Raw genomic sequence first — 7,956 nt, forward strand, 5'->3', positions numbered from 1 at the left:
ATAAGAGAATTATTTAGCCACCTCCAAGAACCCACCTAAAACAACACTTCTTAAATATAGTAAGTCCCAAGATATAGCTTGTTATATAAACATTCTACTCTATTCAGAAACATAATAGTTTATACTGCATAGAAACTCACAATATGTATTCATCCATCACCATATCAGGAGCGTGGGTTCCCTTAATAAAATGTAGTGTGTTGCCTGTGTAGAGGTGTGTCTAGAGTTGATCACAGCTAAAATTCAGTCAGCCCTTGGAATCTAAACTAAGTGGCATAGGTGACAAACTCTAGTTGATTTTTAAAGCTACCTCTTGCAGAGAAGTCAGGAAGGAACATGCTGATTTGATAGTGGAGGGATAAAAAAGAGAATTGATGTTTGAAAGAGCACAAAGTGAGTAGGTAGAGATGATGGCCACGAAGGGGTTAAAGATCAATATGAAGGGCTAGAGAAATGACTTAGCAGTTAAGGTGCTTGCCTGCAAAGCCTAAGGACCCAGGTTCTTTTCTCCAGTACACACGTAAAGCCAGATGCACAAGGTGACACATGCATAACCTTGTGCATGTGCACAGGGGGGCGTATGCTTCTGGAGTTCGATTTCAGTGACTGGCGGCCTTGGCATGCAAGTTTTCTTTCTCTCTGTCTCTCATAACGGTGTGTACGGCCATGCCTAGAAAATTTTTGTTAGCAAGATCAGTATGAAATGGTGGCTATATCATTACCAAAATATGCACAAGATTGTATTGGTCTCAATGTATTTAATGACAAAGTTGGTTCATTAGTGAGATAAAGAATTCGTGTGGGGAGTGTTGGTGTTTTGCAGCTGCTGCTACTGCCCTCAGGTGACTGGACTGTTCGTGGAAGGATGGTGTGTGGAAAATGTGAAAAGAAATTTGGTATAGATATCACTCCAGATACATGCGAAGATGGTGCAATGAATAGCACAGATTTGATCCATCTGGAAAGAATAAGTTCTCCACTTGCAGAATTTGTAAAAGTTCTGTACACCAACTCAATTGTTTTACTGCCAGGGCTGTGCCTACAAAAAGGCTTCAGTACAACTGTTTGGCAAAAAGTTCTTGGATATCAAAAGCTATGAACAGAATTGTGTGTAGATGTATTGATGAAATTTTTGGCCTTCTGTGATTTTCCTTTCTGTGTGTAATTTTCAAAGGACCTATGTTAAGACAAATAATTAAGTTTAAACCAGGGACGATGATCAGTGCTCAGTTCTTTTGCTGTCAAGAAGCTCTGTATAGTAATGCTTTAACCAGTCTCTAGTCTTAAGCAGTTATTTTTCTTATGAGCATTTTTTGAACTGGAATAAGTGACAAAATTAATAGGAATAATATTCCTGAGTTCTGTGTGTGCTTTTACTTAACATTATTCCTGTGTTTAATCTTGCCTTTTTAAATTTTTTTTGTTTATTTTTATTTATTTATTTGAGAGCAACAGACAGAGAGAGAAAGAGGCAGAGAGCCAGAGAGAGAATGGGCACGCCAAGGCCTCTAGCCACTGCAAATGAACTCCAGACACATGTGCCCCCTTATGCATGTAGCTAACGTGGGTCCTGGGGAATGGAGCCTTGAACTGAGATCCTTAGGCTTCCCAGGCAAGAACTTAACCGCTAAGCCATCTCTCCAGCCCCTAATCTTGCTTTTGATTAAATATCTGCTGTTTCTTTTCCTGTGATTAATTCTGAACAGCAAATATGTCACAGTGCTTTATTCTTTGTGATCTAATACTTGGAAAACATGAGGTAGTAAGAGGCGGGATCAAGTGAAAGTAAGAGAAGGTTGAATCATAAGGTTCTCTTGCTTCATTAATTGATCATTTCACTCCTGAAATAATGAGTTTGTAGACTAATGAGTTGTTCCTCTCAGGAATAGCTCTTTATGAAGCAACCTCTCTCTGGTGTGCTTCTTGTATCCTTCCAGAATGACCTAGAGGCAGAGACCTTAACAGGTACTGAATAGATGCCAGCCATGCCTCTGGATCTCCAACCTAAGAGATTTGTCAAACTTTGCTCCCTCTGTTTGTTTTGTTTTTTTTTCTATAAATCACCCAACATAAAATGGACTAATACAGGATTCATGAAAAAAAAGAATAAAATTAAATGGAGTGCACATTTTTAAGTGTTCATATTTAGATAACGTCTTCTTTGTCCCATGTTAATTTTTTGTCTTGTCTCTTCCTTTTTCTTAACTCCCCACACAGTTTGGTTTAGACTATGACACTTGAGACATTTTGATCATTTACACAAGTGTCTAGTCTGAGACTCTGGTATGGCAGGTGAGTTTTATGTGTGCATGTGCTGCCTCTGGAACTTCAAACTACATCTCACTAGCTTGTTTATCATCCATTATTCATTATGATGATTTGATGTAGTTTGCACTGAAGAGACGGCTTAGTGGTTAAGATGCTTGCCCACAAAAACCAAAGGATTCCAGTTCAATTCCCCAGGACTCACAGAAGCTAGATACCCAAAGTGGTGCATGTGTCTGGGGTTCGTTTTCAGTGGCTGAAGTACATGGTGCACCCATTCTCTCTATCTTCATTTACCTCTTTCTCTCTCTCTCTCCAATCAATCAATCAATCAATCAATCAATCAATCAATCAACAAATCCTTTAAAAAATATTTGATACAGCAGATGCATTCCTGTGTTTAATCTTGCTTTTGATTAAATATCTGCTGTTTCTTTTCCTGTGCTTAATTCTGAACAGCAAATATATCATAGTGCTTTATTCTTTATGATCTAATATTTGGAAAACATGATTATATATCCATGAGTAACAAATTCATGCTCTTTGGCAACTGGTCAGTAGTTATTATTTCATTGCATGTTACAATCTCTTTTTGGAAAGAATGGACTTTGAAGCCTTTTTCAATCAGATAGTATATCAGTTCTGTAATTTAGGGTATTCCTTTAAGCCTGATGTATACTAGTTTCAACAACAATCCAACATTGTTGCTTTGTTAAGAGTTATTACCAAATCTACTTAGACAAAAGGGTGGTAATATATTCTGTAAAGTGTAACTACTTTGTCAACCTAAAAGACTATCACCACACTTACTTTGCATCGATATTGTCATGATCACTGGTTTATATGCCAGTCCAGAAGAATTCTGTATTAAGGACAGACAGAAATGCAGTAAACTCCTTGGAGAAAACTCAGTGACTCATCCATTGTTTAAAATATTAAGTATTTATGTGCCTGACACGTGTCAAGAAGTTGTGTTTATAGTGGTCACTCTTCTACAGAACAGAAGTCTTTACCGCAAGATGACTCAATATAAGACTACATAACATAACAGGATGAAGGTATAATGGCATGAGTGCCCAGCTTCTCAGGAACCTGAAGTAGGAGGATTAATTGAGTCATGAGTTTTAAGACAAGCCTGAGAAAATGGCAAGACCTCATCTTAAAAGAAGTAGTAACAAGAGAAGGATTATATGGGACTAAGGAAATGACTCAGCAGTTAAAGGTACTTGCTGGGAAAGCCTACCAGACAAGTTTAATTCCTCAGCCACCCACAGAAAGCTGGGCAGGCACTTGTTTACAATGACCAGAGACCATGGTAGACACACACCACATGCAAATGAATAAAATTTAACAAGTGTAAAGAATAATGTATATATAATAGAAATAGGTGGATGGAAATATATTTATATTTATACAAATAAATAATAGTACATTATTATGGTAAAAATTATATAACAGATTATCCATATGTCTTAGCAGCTTAAGGTGCTAAGCCAAAGGACCCAGGTTCAATTCCCAATGACCCATGTAAGCCAGATGCACAAGGTGGCACATGCTTCTGGAGTTTGCTTGCAGTGGCTAGAGGCCCTAGAAAGACCATTCTGTGTCTCTCTAATAAATAAATAAGATATATATATATGTGTATATATATATATATGGACAACTCCATACCATACTAGAGATAGCACATATTAATAGGCTTAATCACTTTGACAGGAAACAAAAATGGCTCCTACTTTTATTTTTAATGATAATTGTGAAAGACACATGGGTGGGAAAAATCTCAGATATATCGTGGAGCTGCATAATTCAGGGCAAGAGAGGATTCTTGTGTGTTTTATTGCATTTATCTGAAAAAAATGAGATAACAAAACCACTTATCTCATGTTTTGGCAAGAGTGAAATTGGACAGTGTATTCTATGTACTGCCTGACACAGATCATTACAAAATCAGTGTTATATAATGCCATTTTTAAAGAGTATCCTATTTTAATTTTATCACAATCATCTAGTCTGAGAGTCTCTGAAAGAATGAATGCTATAGTTTGGATCTTAAATATGCCCTAAATGCTCTTCTGCTAAAAACCTAGTCTTGAGTTCGTGTGCTACTAGGAAGTGGTGACGCTGTAGAACCCGGGGCATAGTTGGAAGAAGTCATTAAGGGGATTCTCTAGAAGGGTCTGTCAATGGGACCTTCCCCCCTTTCTCTTTAATGGCCACCATGAGATGAGCAGTTTTTCTCTGTCATGGACTCCTGGTATGATTTACGGCCTTGTAAAAGGACTAAAAAGGAATTAGGCTAAGTGACCACAGACTGAAACCTCTGAAAATATGAGTCAAAAAAGTATTCATCCTTTATGTTCCTAGGCATTTTGTATCAGTGATAGAAGGCTGATTTAAAAAAAGAATAGTGGTTTCTTGGATAAATATTCAATGGTTTGGAGCAGAGATTTATCAACTGGAAGACACCTAACAAAATCACATTTTTGGACCATGGAAATTTACTTTTCTTTCTCTGGAGGATCTTTGTATGGCTGATGTGGTGGTTTGATTCAGGTGTCCCCCATAAACTTAGGTGTTCTGAATGCTAGGTTCCCAGCTGATGGAGATTTGGGAATTAAGGCCTCCTGGAGGGAGTGTATTGTTGGGGGCGGGCTTATGGGCTTTATAGCCAGTTTCCCCATGCCAGTGTTTGGCACACCCTCCTGTTGCTGTGGTCCATCTTATGTTGGCCAGGGGGTGATGTCCACCCTCTGCTCATGCCATTGTTTTCCCCTGCCATAGTGAAGCTTCCTCTCGAGCCAGTAAGCCAAAATAAACCTCTTTTTCCCAGAAGCTACCCTTGGTTGGGTGATTTCTACCAGCAATGCGAACCGTACTGCAACAGTAAAGTGGTACCGAGGAGTGGGATTGCTGCTAGACACCTGACTATGTGGCTTCAGCCTTTTGTAGCTGATTTTCAAGAGGAATGTGGAAGGAGTTGAAACCTTGGCCTAAGAGATGCCTTGCAGTGCTGTAAGTACAGCTTGATGGTCTATCCTGGTCAGAGCTGAAAGACCTGAAGGCAGTAAGAACTATGGACTGTGAGGTTTGGCTTACGAGGGCGAGAAAGAGCTTTGCTTGGACTGGGCTAGCAGTTTGTGTGAGAAGCTTGCTGTTATGCCCATGTCCTGAGAAGTTGTGCAGGGTTGCTTTGCATAGAAATGAACTGGTGTGTGCAGAGGGATATGGCACAGAAAGAAAAATCTTTGGGTGAAGTGTTGCCGGTTCAGCTGCAACTGAGAGATTACACCTTTGAGACTGGGCTAGCTGACCTGTGCTGGGGCAACAAGAAGAATGTAGACTCTTTTGAAGGGGCTGAGTGCTCAAGGAGTGTCCTGTTCTTCAAAGTCTGCTTTATTCCCTCTGGATTAACAAATTGGCACCCTACCTGGTATCATGGAGTATAAGAATTGCTGGAAAGAGGGTCATTGAGTTTGCAACACGGTCTGGTGTTTTGGAAATGGCCATGGGCAGTGTGAAACAGGTTTGCTGGTTGCCTGCATAGAGATCCTATGGGGCCATGAGGATGAACCGTGGATTGCAGTGGAGACCCAGTGGAGATGCCGGGACTATGAGATGGCTGCCAAGGAGCTGCTGGCCCCGATGAAGTTTTCCAGGACTGTGAGTAGCCTAGCTGGAGGGGCGGAATTGGAATGCCAGAGACTTGTTGATCAAACTTGAAGATTTGTCACTGGCTAGAGTTGCTGGACTTGAAGCTACAGAGTTTGATGTTTGCCCTGGTTGTTTTAAATCTTGTATTGGTTGAATGTTTCTTTGCTATGCCCAATGCCATCTATTGCAGTGTGAATATTTATTCTGTGCCATTATGGGTTTTTTGAGGTTATGTTTTGGTATTATGGCTCAGTTAAAAGATCTTGGACTATGGGGATGTATGAACATCATTGGGGTTGATTAAAAACTATGGGGACTTTTAAAGTGAGATGGATGCATTGCATTTTACATCATGTATGATTATCAGTTTATGGGGGCCAGGGGCGGAATGTGGTGGTTTGATTCAGGTGTCCCCCATAAACTTAGGTGTTCTGAATGCTAGGTTCCCAGCTGATGGAGATTTGGGAATTAAGGCCTCCTGGAGGGAATGTATTGTTGGGGGCGGGCTTATGAGCTTTATAGCCAGTTTCCTCATGCCAGTGTTTGGCACACCCTCCTGTTGCTGTGGTCCATCTTATGTTGGCCAGGGGGTGATGTCCACCCTCTGCTCATGCCATCGTTTTCCCCTGCCATCGTGAAGCTTCCTCTCGAGCCTGTAAGCCAAAATAAACCTCTTTTTCCCAGAAGCTACTCTTGGTTGGGTGATTTCTACCAGCAATGCAAACCGGACTACAACAGCTGACCAACAGCATAAAGGACTGCCCTAAGTTCATTTTAAGAAAGATAATACCTGAGAAGAAAACGAAAACCATAACTATCATGAGGATATAAATTTTACTGAGGGAAAACATGAGTAAGATCAAATGGAAAAGGTTTATGTAGAAAGGAAGAATTAAAAAGAGTGTTGGGCTGGAGAGATGCTTTAGTGGTTAAGGTACTTGCCTGCGAAGCCTAAGGACTCAGCTTTGATTCCCTAGGACCCACAACCCACATAAGCCAGATTCACAAGGTGGCACACACTTCTGGAGTTTGATTGCAGCAGCTGATAGCCCTGGCATGCCTATTTTTTTCTCTCTTTTTCTATCAAATAAAATTAAATTAAAATAAAGAAGAGTGTTCCCTGAGTCTTAAAAATTGAAGAAGCCAGTGGTGACCTATAACAAAAATGTACTTGGACAGGCTTCTGGGTCATGGAACAATAAAGAGAACACTTAGCTCCAAGTGTCTACTTCCTAGGTTATGCAGTAGATAAAATGAGAATAAATTTCAAAGAAATTTGAAGGAGATAAAAGTACTTTGATGATGTGAAGCCATTCTAAAGATGACAAGATATGGTCCTTCCACAATAGAAACGTGGGCCTGGAAAACATATTTTTAAAAAATTTTCATTCCATCAGTATTTTGGCTCTGGTTGATTTAAGATATGAGGTGTATAGTCATTCCCTGTGTAGTATAAAGTTATTATCTAAAGGAGCTCAAGTAACATCCTTTGCTTAAATATATACCCTTTTTCCATTACTTTAAAAGGTTTCCCACCAGGAATCAGTGGTAAGACCATTTTGCTGAAGACTCCACATACTTGGACTACAGGGCCACTGAAAAATCCTGCTGGAACTGAGCTGGTAACCTCCTCCATGTAGACCAGCTGACAGAGAGCTGGAAGAGGCAATTCTACATGTAGTTCAATGGGAGAAAGAGATGCCACCAGTGAAGATACTCAACAGTGGACACTGCAAGCCTTATAATTGGCCAGCCAGGCCAATTGAGCCAACGGGTGCAATAGTGGCATGTCTGACATGGTTGGAAACCAACTGCCCTCCAACTGGACTGGAGGTCCACTCCATGGGGGGGGGGGGGAATACATCCCTGATACTGAAAACTTAAAACAGGGGTAGTCATGAGCCGTAGGGGGTGTAACATCTGCTGATGTCTGGATAATTGTATATACTATGCTTATCAAACTGCCCAGCAAGCACGTCTCTTAATATTTATACCCTTATATTAACACTACTCTCACTTTGGGTAGAGAATCTTCTC

At 40.3% G+C, this 7,956-nt stretch overlaps 1 pseudogene; it reads left to right on the forward strand.

The window, feature by feature from the left end:
- Positions 1 to 865: 865 nt before the first annotated feature.
- Positions 866 to 1,115, forward strand: LOC123454035 (annotated as a pseudogene).
- Positions 1,116 to 7,956: the final 6,841 nt, after the last annotated feature.

Source organism: Jaculus jaculus, chromosome 13, assembly GCF_020740685.1.
Source record: "Jaculus jaculus isolate mJacJac1 chromosome 13, mJacJac1.mat.Y.cur, whole genome shotgun sequence".
In the NCBI taxonomy this organism is placed as follows: domain Eukaryota; kingdom Metazoa; phylum Chordata; class Mammalia; order Rodentia; family Dipodidae; genus Jaculus; species Jaculus jaculus.